The sequence below is a fragment of the Poecile atricapillus genome, chromosome 6 (genome assembly GCF_030490865.1).
Source record: "Poecile atricapillus isolate bPoeAtr1 chromosome 6, bPoeAtr1.hap1, whole genome shotgun sequence".
Taxonomy (NCBI): Eukaryota; Metazoa; Chordata; class Aves; order Passeriformes; family Paridae; genus Poecile; species Poecile atricapillus.
The window spans coordinates 3,716,632-3,731,328 of NC_081254.1; the positions used below are offsets into that span (position 1 = coordinate 3,716,632).

General features: G+C 45.1%; 1 protein-coding gene across 2 annotated transcripts in view; it reads right to left on the reverse strand.

Moving 5' to 3' along the window:
* Positions 1–14,697, reverse strand: part of CTNNA3 (catenin alpha 3) — a 397,084-nt gene that overhangs the window by 55,832 nt on the left and 326,555 nt on the right. The gene's annotated exons all lie outside the window — the stretch shown is intronic.

Here is a 14,697-nt window from a genome sequence, read left to right on the forward strand (position 1 = left end):
AGGGTTATTGGCACACTGGGGAAGGAACCTGGCTGCTCACAGGGTTAGTGTGTGGCACACTGGGGAAGGAACCTGGCTGCTCACAGGGTTATTGCCTGGCACACTGGGGAAGGAACCTGGCTGCTCACAGGGTTAGTGTGTGGCACACCAGGGAAGGAACCTGGCTGCTCACAGGGTTAGTGTGTGGCACACTGGGGAAGGAACCTGGCTGCTCACAGGGTTAGTGTGTGGCACACTGGGGAAGGAACCTGGCTGCTCACAGGGTTAGTGTGTGGCACACTGGGGAAGGAACCTGGCTGCTCACAGGGTTATTGCCTGGCACACCAGGGAAGGAACCTGGCTGCTCACAGGGTTAGTGCCTGGCACACTGGGGAAGGAACCTGGCTGCTCACAGGGTTAGTGTGTGGCACACTGGGGAAGGAACCTGGCTGCTCACAGGGTTAGTGCCTGGCACACTGGGGAAGGAACCTGGCTGCTCACAGGGTTATTGCCTGGCACACCAGGGAAGGAACCTGGCTGCTCACAGGGTTAGTGTGTGGCACACTGGGGAAGGAACCTGGCTGCTCACAGGGTTAGTGTGTGGCACACTGGGGAAGGAACCTGGCTGCTCACAGGGTTAGTGTGTGGCACACTGGGGAAGGAACCTGGCTGCTCACAGGGTTAGTGTGTGGCACACTGGGGAAGGAACCTGGCTGCTCACAGGGTTATTGGCACACTGGGGAAGGAACCTGGCTGCTCACAGGGTTATTGCCTGGCACACTGGGGAAGGAACCTGGCTGCTCACAGGGTTATTGCCTGGCACACTGGGGAAGGAACCTGGCTGCTCACAGGGTTAGTGCCTGGCACACTGGGGAAGGAACCTGGCTGCTCGTGTCAAACACACCCATTTGCTCCAAGGTAAGGTGTGACCAACACCAGCCTCACTAAACTGTTTAAACTGCTGCTACCAGAGGTGTCTAACAAGAAACCTTTACATGACAAGAATGGACTGTGAATGCCTCACTTACCAGCTCCATTAAGCACTACTGAGTTCCTGCACTGCCAGAAAAAATAACTCTCCTTAATTTGCTATTTTTATACATGGCATTATTTCATATGCCACGGGCTGCTCCTTCTAGTCACATCAACTGCCAGTTGATTCTGTGATTCTGTTTCATTTACTACAAGAAATTTTCTATACAATCTAGGTCTTCAGATTTATTTACTGCTTCTCTTTTACCAAAGTATTCTTAAAATAAAAAGGGTTTCATGCAGAGGTTCTGAATTTTATCCTAAATAGCAGCAAAAACCCACAATGAACATGACTTTATAAAGGACACTAAATAAAACATTAAAAGCAAGCTTCTTCTATCAGCAGAACACTGCACAATGAAGCATACAAGGTTTTTGTGATTATGAACCACTTAAAAAATAATATTGATTCTGCCAATGCAATAGGGCACTCGTGAAATTTTCCTTTATCAAGTAAATTCACATTTTTAAGAAGCAAAAGTATATAGAACCAAGCTCCACAAAGCTCGTGACAGATCCACCACCACCTTGACATCTAGAGTTCCAATTAGAGGGAAATCCTGATGTTCTGAGTCCCCCAAAAGCCTGACATTCCAAGAGAAACATGACAACACCAGGATTCTTAGATAACCTTAGTAAAAGACAGGCAGAAAGAAACCCAGCCATTACTTTTACCCCATTTCCAATCAAGTCAAATAGAATGTTTTTAATCCAGAACTGCTGTATATTCCCACCTTTACTTTGTTTTTACTGGCAAGGCATACACAAAGCTGATCTGTTGAGAGGGCCACTGTGAGGTTCTGCCGTTTTATTTCAGGGTCCACAGCACGGTGCTGGCCCTGCACCACCCTGAATAAATGCACCTGCTGCATCTGCATCCTTTGGGAAAGCTCCTCTGTGGCCCCAGGGCGGTACCTGAACCCCAGAGCTCACCTGCAGCCTTGAAACGAGGCTCCAATCGCACTCCATGCTGCAGCAGCACAATTTCACTCACTGAAGAAAATCATCATTTCTGTAACACTGCGAGAAATAACTCGATGCTGGCGCACAAGCTGGCAGAAATAGAATGCTGGGGGTGATAAATACACCTAAACTTCCTCAAGAAAACAGGCAATCAATTTTTGGGACAAAGATAAGCATAAAGCTACACTGCCAAATTGGGGGAAAGGAACATCTTATTTTCAGGCAAAGACTAACACTGTGATGAAGTCTAAGTTTCAATACTGGAATTAGAGCTAGCAAGAATTCCACAGCAGTCAAAGGCTGTTACCATACAAAAGTGTTGGAAAAAGCTGCTGTAGGAAAGCAAAATGAAATTTTGGTGGTGGTGGAGATCCCTGCAATAAAAAAAAATATTGCAAACTCACTTTAATTGACACTTAATGGAGGACTAATAACATAAAGGGTATTAAAACAGAGTAACTTCAGCTTCTCAGGATTACACTGACTCCCTCAGGCAGGTAGGAGCCTTGATGAAGTTTACAGAAAAAAGAAATAATTTTCCTTTTAAAGTTAAACAATACTTGGATTATTAGTACAATTTTAAAAACCACGTGGCAATTTCATAAAATTAGTTTGGCATTTTCCCCCCCAGTGATCACAAAGGTGAATTCATGGCTGCAGAGCACCATTTCTTCTTGGGTGAACAGGAGAATCCCACATTTCCAATATAGGGATTCTTTCTTCTATAAGACATGGAACTCAAAATGTGGCAGGACAGAATGGATATTAACTTTAAGTCAGTCACATTATACATAACGGAAATTTAGGTAATATTTAGGTAATGTGTTTAAGAGCTTTATACCACTTTTAACTCATAGCAAACTGTAGATATTTACAGAAATGGTTATTTTAGGGCCATCAAGAGAATTTTGTAGAACTCCACTGATCCCTTTTTCCTGTGAAGTCAAGCTATGTAAATATTACCAGCCTCAACATGGAAACCTTAGCCAAGAGGTCAACAAAAGGACAGCAGGATAAGCCACCTCTCAGTGCCTTCCAAAGATGCAATCATCACTGCCTTAACCCACTCTGGCACTTTACAAAGTGCAAATGGCAGAGCAGAGATCTCCTTGAGCTGCTGGATTCCCTCTCCAGTTCTTATTCACATGCAGAACATTGGCTCAGGCTCTAAGTGCTGCTCTCCCAAACCCCTCATGGCCTGAACGCTGTCAGAAACCTTTTTGGTTTGAAATTGCCTAGTCCTTTCCATGTTAGTGAAACCTGTTTGTGGCTGGGGTGAGAAGTTCCCTGCAGAAAGCCCTCTCCCAGCCACAGGACTGCACTCCCATCAAGCTCTGCCCAGGTCATGCTCTCCAAAGCCCACATCTGCCATGGTCTGAGTTGTTGGCACCACAGAACTCAGGAAAACAGAACAAACCTCTCCAGTTATTAAAGACAAAGGACACTTACAAGCAGAGGGAAGCTGTTGATTTATCAAAGCTTAAATCACAAAAAACTTGTTATTTTCAGACACATCAAAAACTGAAAAAACTCCCTACTGCAATAATGAGAACAACAGAAGTAGTCACTCAATTGTTTTCTCTCCTTGTAATCCTAAGCAAAATTGGTGGTTTCTTTTCATGTTGCTCTTGTGATCCACTATTCATTACATACCTGAGACACACCTGGATCTGTTTATATGAATATTCCACGTGCCAACACGTGGCTATTCAAAAGGAATGACTGATGACTGCATGGCTGAGCTGGCATGATCACATCAACAAACAGAAACTGCAGCACGGCTGGAGGAGAGGAGGGAGAAGCACGGAAGGAAGCTGAGAGTGTTGGTTCAGACTCACAACTGCATGTGACAGGAGAGGGAGAGACCTGAGTATTGTAGTCAGTGACACAATGAACACGAGACAGAAATGGCAAATTCACTGTGAGATATACTAGGAATGGGATCTCCAGTAAATGGAAGGAAGAATGCTGAGGGGTAAAATGAAGCACAAGACTCCAGTCAGCAACAACAGACTCATGTGTAACACAGTGCTGAACGGAGTTTAGAAACAAATTTGAACAGAGAAAAATGAAGTTTACAGCAGCCACAGGAGCAGAACTCTTGAATAGTCTCCCCTAGAGGTGCTGGAGGAGGAGAGTGAATTCATTCCAAGATAGAGCCCGAGCAGCCCACACTCCAAACAAGGTGCAGGAGCAGCTGGCAGTGAGAGCGAGGCACGAGGACACACAGGACACCTGCCCCAGCCCAGGAGGAGATTCCAGCCCTTGCTGAAAAGCCTTTGCTGATCCTGACAAAAACACTTTCTATTCCTACCCATCCATTCCAGGCTGTAATTCCATTACTGTGGCTGACAAGCTACACAAGTAGTATGTACTCCTGTTCACATTCCGATGATTGTAATAAATCTGCATTCTCAGTGGGTTTGCTACTGAAAACTCAGGCTGAGGACTCCAAGTCGTATTTATAACCAAGTCTAATATTGATGAATTTGACACCTTGCTGGTGCTCAACTCCAAGCCACAACAACAAGTCATTACTACTGCACCCAGGTGATTTCAGGATATGAATTACCTTTCCATCTATGAAATGAAAACCACTTTCTGATGACAAACCTTTTAATTTGCTTTTCTACAAGGGTTTTAAAGAGAACAATTAATAAAACCAAGGTCTGGCCCTAGTCTTTAGATCTCTGCCAGTTCTTCTTAACTGGCTGCAAATGGGCTTTTTGGTGTGTCTGGTTTTTAATCCGAGCTTTGTAGAACAATTTGTTTGACCAAGTCTCACAGCATCTTCTCCAACACAAAGTTTTTTTATGCAAATCCTCCTCAAAAGTGATTATCCAAAGAGCTTTATCTGTATCATTTGCTTGTAAACGTCACATACAAGCCATGGAACCATCAATCCTGCCAATAAAGGCTCTCAGCTGCTAGAAGATAATGCACATACACAACATAAATGGACAAACAGGCACCATGGTGTGAAAGGAAGCCATCTCCTCTTATCTAACGCTCAGTTAAATGCTGACCTTCACACTGTCATTATATGCTCTTATGTTCTATCTTATCTTGGTTTTAACAGCCCCATCAGTCATTCCTTTTCACAGATCAATACTAAAAGGCAGAGCAGACTAACACCTTAACAGGAGCTAAGCTGATGAGTGATGTCTTCATTTTACTACTGCAAATGCAGCTATTTGTGCTAGGTAAATCCCACAGCAACAGCAGCAATGCCTGCATGCACTCCAGGAGGATCAGAGTTTGTCTATTATGTCCTTCAGTGAGCACACTATGGGTTTACAGAGATTATCTACTCTACTGTGGACATTTGCCTAACACCCAGATTTTGAATTTTCATTTTGAACGTTTCATCCTGTCAGGCTGCACGTCACTCAGTGTAACAAACCACAGTACATGTATCACAAAAATATCATGCTCTGCAAATATTTAGCTACCCAGTGATATTTTTGTGTATTAGTCACAACACCACCATTATCCCACACTTAATTCTGCCAGATGACACGCTGCCAGAGCAAGAGTTTTGATGCACTAGAAAGAGAACAAGAAACTGCAAGCATTGTTTATCTCTTCTGACTAGCTGAGTAAGAGCCTCACATAATTGTTGGTATCTTGTCATTTAAAGTACTTTGTACGTGTTTTTGCTAAAAGCAGCTGAGTGTTGAGAATAAGAAACCCCACATCATAAAGGTCAAATTAAAATCCTTAATCTGTCAATATTGTGACATCTCAATGCCATGGTAAATACCATCCCTATTCTTGAAATCTCTTCTTGGCAGTTCCCTTAAAATGGTATCTTTAGCATACCACACTACTGGGGATCTTGTTAACAAAAAACCAACACATGATTAATTAAGGCAGAGAGCAGAATTCTGTCTTTGACAGCAGTATTGTCATCAAGCACTGGCAAGGCATTTGTCATCAAACGACAGTAAAATCATTATCCTGCCATAGCCCGTACGCATTTTCATTTTCAAACGTAGACACTAAACATTTCTTGTTACTAACAGAGAAAATTCTGCAGAATACTTTTTTATATATTAAAGTTGTAATTCCCATTAAGCTCAGTGAAAATATAAACTTTGGTGAAGAACAAGGAATTTAATTACAAGAATAAGTGGTGATCTTTGACACTGAAACACTTAATTATTTTCAATAATAAAAGATGTTGTAGGATGAAGAGTAAAACTAAGAAATGCTGTGAACCCATGGTGTATGGGCAAAAGTTGCCTCGTTGTTACTGGATGTTTGGAGGTTTGGTTTGCTCATTTCACAAGTCACAACATTCTGCTCCAGGAGATTAAAATTAAAAAAGTTAAAATTAATCACCATTAGAGACATCAAGGCAGATCAATATCCTGACTCCAGGTGACAATTCCAGGTCCCACTGGGCATACCTCAGAATAACATTCTTCTCAACAACCAGCCAGGAGACAGGGCAGACCTGAGCTGAGGAGCATAACTGAGAAGTTTCAAGTGAAAATTCTGAATACTGCCCTCTGAAAATCCTTTTAAAGAAAAACTGTGAAGTTGGCACGGCTAAGTAAATTGGCACAGAGAGTTTTAGAACCTGTTTTCTATCCTAAGCTACATTTTTTTGTGCTGGGAACATGCATTTCAGCCTTGTTTTCATTGCTTCCTCCTTCCTTTCCCCAACAGTACTTCGTATGTATGCCACTCTCACGTAAGGCCTACAGCAATTCAAACAGAGATTTACTCCTGGAAATACTGACCTAGTTATGCTGCACAAAAGCTCTGAACATATCTTTAACTCCAAAAAGTTGGAGGAAACTTGAGAGCTGCCTGAAAATCCCATCTAGTAACAGCATTGCAGCCAAAAGGGTCAAAAGATACCAGCAGGGTAAGATTTATAAACAAGGACACAGTTTTATAAAACCAGCAGCATGACCAGAAAAAAAGCTAAGATTTCAGGGGTGCAAATCCTTCACCAGGCTATCTGAGGACTCACTTAGGAACCTGGAAGATTCTCTTTTCCAGGTATTTCATTCCAAGGAAGCCCTTTTTTAGGTGTAGCTTTTACAAAAGAATTTCAAATCCCTAGGAACTAAGTATGATCAAACACAGGTTATTACAATCACACAGCTCTGCTCTAAGCCAAGCCCCTGCCTTGATTCCACAAGAACCATGACAACTGCTACACAGCTTCATGCAAAGCACAGCCTCTACTTATGTTTATTAATTAAGAAAAAATCACCATATGGCTTAGAAGCTTCCATTTTCAACTCAGAAAACCAATACTTAACAAGAATAGAACCGGAGGTTTTAATACAAGTGATTTGCTCTTCAGCCATCTAAAATGTATTCCCTGTTTCCTCTGCTGGGTTGACACACATTTGCTCCATCTAGTGGGAAGCTAATTAAGACATTCATGTTAATGGAAATGCTTGTTAAGCTGTTTAAAAATGGATCATGAAAAACGAATTAAGCCATTGTTTTTGCTAGCAATCTTCATAAAGCAAATTATATATGGCCTTATATATGAGCAGTTTATAGCTGTGTTTGAAATAGATTTCTAAACATCACCTCAACATTTGAAAATGAGAAGAGATTAGACCTTGTTTTCCCTCTCAACTGCATGTATTAAAGATAAACTCAAACATCTTTACTGTTGGCCTGGCTAACCTCAAAGGCAGCCAGAGAGGAGCTCTGCATTTTGCCTCTGTGGGGATTCAGAGTGGCTCTCCTTTTTAATGAAGGCTTGAGGAACCAAGCGGCTGAGCACTGACTGCTCACACTGCCAGTGACCCTGGAGCCAGCCTGGCCCATGGTGACACTGAGAGGGGCTCCTGTCAGTGTGTCACACGTGCTGGAGCCAGCCTGGCCCATGGTGCCACTGAGAGGGGCTCCTGTCACTGTGTCACACATGCTGGAGCCAGCCTGGCCCATGGTGACACTGAGAGGGGCTCCTGTCACTGTGTCACACGTGCTGGAGCCAGCCTGGCCCATGGTGACACTGAGAGGGGCTCCTGTCAGTGTGTCACACGTGCTGGAGCCAGCCTGGCCCATGGTGCCACTGAGAGGGGCTCCTGTCACTGTGTCACACATGCTGGAGCCAGCCTGGCCCATGGTGCCACTGAGAGGGGCTCCTGTCACTGTGTCACACGTGCTGGAGCCAGCCTGGCCCATGGTGCTGGCTCAGAGGGCAGCACTGCCTGGCTGGGCTGGCCTGGGAACCAGAGGAGCACCACGGCAGGGCTCGGTGGCAGGGCTGGGGCAGAGCAGAGCAGAGCAGAGCAGAGGGGTGGCTGGAGCACTGCGCAGCCCCAGGGACAGCAGGCAGGGAAGGGCAGGGCAGAGCAGAGCAGAGGGGTGGCTGGAGCACTGTGCAGCCCCAGGGACAGCAGGCAGGGAAGGGCAGGGCAGAGCAGAGCAGAGGGGTGGCTGGAGCACTGTGCAGCCCCAGGGACAGCAGGCAGGGAAGGGCAGGGCTGTGGCAGAGCAGAGGGGTGGCTGGAGTGCTCTGCAGCCCCAGGGACAGCAGGCAGGGAAGGGCAGGGCTGGGGCAGAGCAGAGGGGTGGCTGGAGCACTCTGCAGCCCCAGGGACAGCAGGCAGGGAAGGGCAGGGCTCAGTGGCAGAGCAGAGGGGTGGCTGGAGCACTCTGCAGCCCCAGGGACAGCAGGCAGGGAAGGGCAGGGCAGAGCAGAGCAGAGGGGTGGCTGGAGCACTCTGCAGCCCCAGGGACAGCAGGCAGGGCAGGGCTGGGGCTCAGTGGCAGGGCTGCAGCTGGGTGCACTGACATTCTCTGCAGCAATGGGCTGAAGGGAACCTTCTAGAACTCACCCAGGGAAAACACAAATATTGGCCCTAAGCAGGCAGAAGCTCCAAACAGAACGAGCTGGGGCTGCCTGGCTTTGGAGCAGACCAGCTGCAAAGGCCTTGGGCTCTCAGCACAAAGAACATCGCGCAGGAGCCAGCAGCCTTCCTCGGCAGCAGCACACAACGTCCTGGGATGGAGTGAGGAGTGGCAAGATAAATCCACTTTCGAGAACCAGAGAGTTGAAATTCTACTTTAAAACCACATGACAGATTCTGCCTTCCTGCAGAATCTCCCTTTCCTCTGTAGAAGCCTCCATTTTTTGTGGAGGAGAGTATATCCCAAAGCCAAAACAAAACCACTGTTTCCAGACAGATGAAATGCAGGAAAGAAACTGCTTTTGGAATACATCAATATATTAATGGTAAAAAAGGTGCAGCGAGTATCTCAGTTTGATGGTGTTAAAAACATTTCAGGGATCAGAAAGGACAAGAAACAAGAGACAAAAAGAGACAATTCAGAATTGCAAAAGAAATGTAGGTTTATCAGATGAATAAAGCCTGAGCAATGGTAGCCCCCTCAACAAAGATTTCCAACATGCCAGATCAATCTGTTTCTGTCACATGAATTATGCTAAATGATCACACTAAAGAATCTCCCTTGGATACATTAATATATTCCTCAGCAAAAGGTTGCCAGTGAAAAGTGCATTTCTCAAACCAGAGTAGATGAAATTATTAACTACAACCTCAACATCTGCTCAAGCCTCTCCAGTCTCATCCAAAGCCTCTGTACTCTGTGAGCTGCAAGGAAAACAGATCATCTCTGGAAAAGATACACAGAACAAGCGTGTCCATCACAAACTCCTGCCTCACTGCAAAATGCACACTGTGAGCACAGCCTGCTCCTCAGAGTACAGGTACCACTGCTGTCATGCTTCCCACACATTCCCACCCAGGAGCTGACAATTCTGCTTCAGCAGCTACTCCTCCCAGACACTCAGGCAATGGAAATGAAACCACCCCAGCCATGAATCCTGTATCCATCACTTTAATTATCAAGAGGCTTCAGATGCCTGGCACAGGCACCCGCCCACCCTCAGTCATTCAGCAGCCAATGGTGCTCAAGTGAATGCTCAGTGCCAGCTGACATGGAACTAAGGGAGCCATTAAGGCCATCCCTGTGCAAACCAGCCCTCATGTCCCACATCACTAATGGATTTGGGAGGCAGAGAGCCTTCCACACCAAGCAGCCTCTCCAAACAAAGTGGAATTATGAAACACACACCCACCCACCCAACTGCCCCTCAAAGAACACTAGCTCGGGTCTAGCTTCTGAACAAATTATTTATTACATGATTTCCTAAGAATTCTTGTAGATGCTAAAATTCCTGTTTGTATATGAAATGAATTCTCCATCTGGGAAGGTTTTGTGAGCGAGTTCTGTGAAAGGCAGTACAGAATATTCCCCTCTAAGACATCAAATGAGGAAGTTATTCAGACCAGTACTTTGCACATTTTTTCACGATAGGCAGCTTTGACAGCCTCTTCTGCCCAGTGAAACAGGAGAGACTCAACTCAACTCTGTCATCTGCTAACAGACTAACAGAGAGAAAATTGGCACAAAGTCAGACATGAGAGACTTAATATGTATGAAAAATGATCAAAAATCTTATATGTGAAATTTGGTTTTCTTCATGTCCAAACTGAATCTTCCCCCTGCAGTCAAGTTTATTTTCCTTGTATCCATTATGAATATGTAACAGATTTTCTCCAGTCTCGTACACCAAGATTTTACATCAATGAAAACAACTATCCCATCTTCCCTTCTCTCCCCTTTGATTCCCTGGGCTAATTAGGACTAACACATTTGGTGTTTTTCTCATAGGTCACATTTTCTAATGATCTGATTATTGTGCTGCAGTAAATCAGAGTGCACTTGCTGAAACAACTAGGGAATTTTGGAGGTTCTCACTGCTCATTTTGGCACATAAACCCCTCATTTCTTTTATTTTTAACTAAGGTACCTATGGAGCTGAATTACTGCAACCAATCCTAACTCAGTAAAACCTTGCTCGGTTGCATGGGCTGAAATTGGTCTTTCAGACATCTCCACTACTACCTGACTTGAACAGTGAGTGAACAGCAAGAACTAATGAATCTAAACACAAATTAATCATAAGCAGCCTAAACTGAATCAGTAACTGGCACTGATAGAAATATTTTTTATCCCATGGCAATAGATTTTAAAAAGTCTTTCTTACAATGACAGAACAGAATACAGAGACCTTTTCTTTAATGCAAAGAGAAAAACACACATGATGAATACTTGCTAGAAAAGCACTAGGAATTACAGGGCAGCACAGGCTAAAGAGGATGCAGCAGCATCACATTCCTGAAAATAAAGGCAAGCAGACTGTTGTAAGTACCTGCTGGCACAAAGACAGCAAACCTTATGAAATATGCCCTCCCTTCAGCTGAGAGCTGAGCCTCCACTGCAAGTGCTGTATCAAGGGCTGGGCACTGCACTTCCCAAAGGAAGGACACAGCTGGAGAACAGGATCCAATAAGCAGCAGCACAACGTGAAAAAGCCTCCAAACAAACCCAAACTTTGAGTGTACAGGAAACAAGCAGAAGGATATAATCCATCCTTGATGGACATGAAGTGCTTTAGGATGCCAGAAGGAGATGTGTGGAGTGGACTGAAGGAAGAACTTTCTAAAGGCAATGGAGTGGGGCTGACTGCTTGAAGGCACCTTCCAGCTGCCAGCTGTGGATGTTTCTAAGAACAGGTCAGACAAATGGACACTGGGAATTACTTAAGTTAATCCTGATCTGCACAGGAGACGGTATTGGTAAGAGTTAGTTCGGTATCTTTAGAGTATGTATTTGATTGCTGCATTTATCTTAGGTCAGCTAAAACTCAGAATTCATGTATGAGTTATCCTTTTCCAAAGAGACTGGCACCCTGTGGGGAGGCCAGTTTTCAGACTTCACAAAAGACAATTCCTACATTACCTTAGCATCAGGCATGAGAAGGGAATCTGCATATAAACAACACAAGACAAACTGTAAGGTAAGAGAAAATAGAAAAGAAACAAAAAAAGGAGGGAAAGGTAAAGAAATTGAGAGGACACAACAAACCACCACTGTGTCAGGCAGGACAATGCATAGCTATGCCTGTGATGCAGCACCAGGAGTCCTCAAAGAATACTATACTACATCTTTGTGGTAAGCTATTTGTGTGGGCTGCTGAATGGTCCCTGACAGGAATTTCAATTGCTCTTCTCACCTCTTTGTGGAGGATGGTATTTTTTGGCAATTAATACTGCTCAACCTTTTTTCTTCCCCAGGCAGGAGATAAATCTCAGAGCTCATCAACATACCCAAGAATAAACAAAAAGGAGCAGAAATGTATCACAGCCTAAAGCTGAACTCTGCCTGGTAAAAGCTGCCTGCCAAAGCCCTGAGCTACCTGCCAATCCCACAGGCTGAGTAGGACTGAACCATTCCACCTCTAAAGAGCTGGGCTGCAGGTACTACTTGCTGCTGAGCTTTCTGGAAGAGAAATACCAGGAGAAAAAGCAGCTTTTTACTGATCAACTAAACACAAACTAAAATTTCATCTCAGTTTTCCTCTACCAGGTGAGAAACACAAGAATTTTGGAGGGAGAAAACAGTCCTGTGAGTTATAAATTCAGTATGTTCTACAAATGCACGGTGCAATTTAATAATGCCATTTAATAACTCCAACATGGAAACAAGACCAACACTATCATGCTGGATGATCTTTTCCTTCAGGAAAAAATAACTCCCTTTCTGCAGTTAAAGGACAACCAGGGTGAGTCACCTGCTTTCTGACCTGTGAGTTTCCTCTAACTGCACGAGCAAATCAAGCAGCCCAGTTCGAGATGGAGGAAGCTGGAAGATGCAAGGTTTAAGGCTGTACTAATGGAATGGAACCACCAAGTGGAAAGAAAAGCCTAAGTTTAGGCAGACACAATTTCAGGCTTCATCTCTCTTGGGGACTGGCTCCATTTCAGCAATAAGTGATTAACTGCAAACCCCAGCATTGGTAAATTAATTCACAACTTCCACTGATGTTGCTGTGCTTAAAATCTGGGTAAGTTCTGCTTCCGGCTCCACTCACCAAGGTGACACACAGATGTTTTATTGGCTGCCCTCTGAGCACTCCTACACGTCCAGGGCACCGGTGTGACCACGCATCACCTCGAGCACACAGCCAGTACCACGATGGCCTTACCTTCCTTTGCTGTGTTTTACATTCCCTCACTAAACCAGCACACAATTATTCATGTCTGTTCTTCACTTGCTGGATGTTAATTAAGTCTGATGCTTGTTTCTTTACACATTTGGAATGCAGCTTTCCCAAACCCACCAGCATTTCTGAGTGTATCTGGCACAGGTCTCTGTGGGGCCAGCCGAGCTCCCAGCCACAGCACGCCCTGCTCAGGTGGGATGTGATGCCAGCCTGGCTTCTCCCTGGGGCAGAAGGGTCCAATCCCCACTCTGAGCACACATTAGCAGCAAACATACAGCTGACACCTGCTGATTTCCTCCATGCACAAAGCACAGGCTGCTCAGAAAGGAGGCAAGAGGCAGGCAGGGGTGTGACAAACACAACACATACCGCGGAAGGAACGCGATGCCGGCCCCCCCAGGGGCTCTGACACGAAGCTGTGCTGCCCCAGCAGGGAGTCCTGTGCTCACAGGAACGAGGATCCTCCTGGGAAGGGATGAGATTGCTCACAGGAACGAGGATCCTCCTGGGAAAGGATGACACTGCTGGGGTGGGGTTCCCCAGCTGCTCTGGCTGCAGGGTGACCGAGGCAGGGCCCAGGAGACCTGTGTGCGGCCCCAGGTGCCGCAGCCTCGCTCCGGATCCTTCCAGCGGCTCCCTGTCCCTCACATGGACATCCTCTGCTGTATCCTGATGTGGAATTGGGACTCCTGTGGGTGCATTTAACACTGCAGCAGATTCCAGGAGATTTCAAAGGCTGATCACACTGGCCCACATGATCGTTTCTCGTGTGCCGTTTCATGCTGGACCATGTTCCGCAAAAAGGAAGGCTTCTACTTTGCAAAAGAATTATGTTCAACCTGCTAAATAATCAGGTTTTCTTCTATTTTCTGTAATTCTATGCAGACTACCTCATGAAGACCAGGACCACAAGGCACTCGGAGCAACAAACGCATTTTGAATTAATATTACTGCCCCAATTTCCTAATACTTGAAGGACCTGGTACAGCAGCTACCTTGGAGGCCGCCCTGTTGCTGTTTGCTAGGCTACACTGGAGGAATGGTGCAGTAAAACCACAATTTCAACCCAATCCATGTGCTAGAGGATACACAGCACTCCCCTGCTGCAACACACTTCCCTTCAGTACTCATATACATTGATTTTGTTGATAATATAATGAAGGGAGTCCTTTGTCTCTATTTTAAGAATAGGCTGGAAATCCCAGGGTTTCTCAGGAAATTAGGTAGCATCAGTTTTGTCAACCTCTACCACATTTTTTCAGGTAAAAAGGACTCACAAATACCATCATCCACTTGTCAGGCCCAGTGGAGGCTATTTTTTTCCCCCAATTCTCTGATTAAATTTTTCCACGGTTTCTTTTTTGTGAGTCAGTTTCCCTGTTATCACTACAACTCCTTATGTCCACCTCCCTTCATCACTGCACTGCAACCCTGAGCACACTTTTCAAGGAAACAACCTGGTGTGATTCAAGTTGGCAAGCAATGCTAACCTAAAAAACCCCAAACCAAAAGCAAGGAAGCTGTCATTAAAAGCAGAACCTCAACTCAAATATACCCATGGAACCCTAAGGAATTCTAAAAACAGAAAACAAAAGAACTCAGGGAAGCAATCAAGAACCAATTGATCCCAAACTTTTTCCCCTGTCACT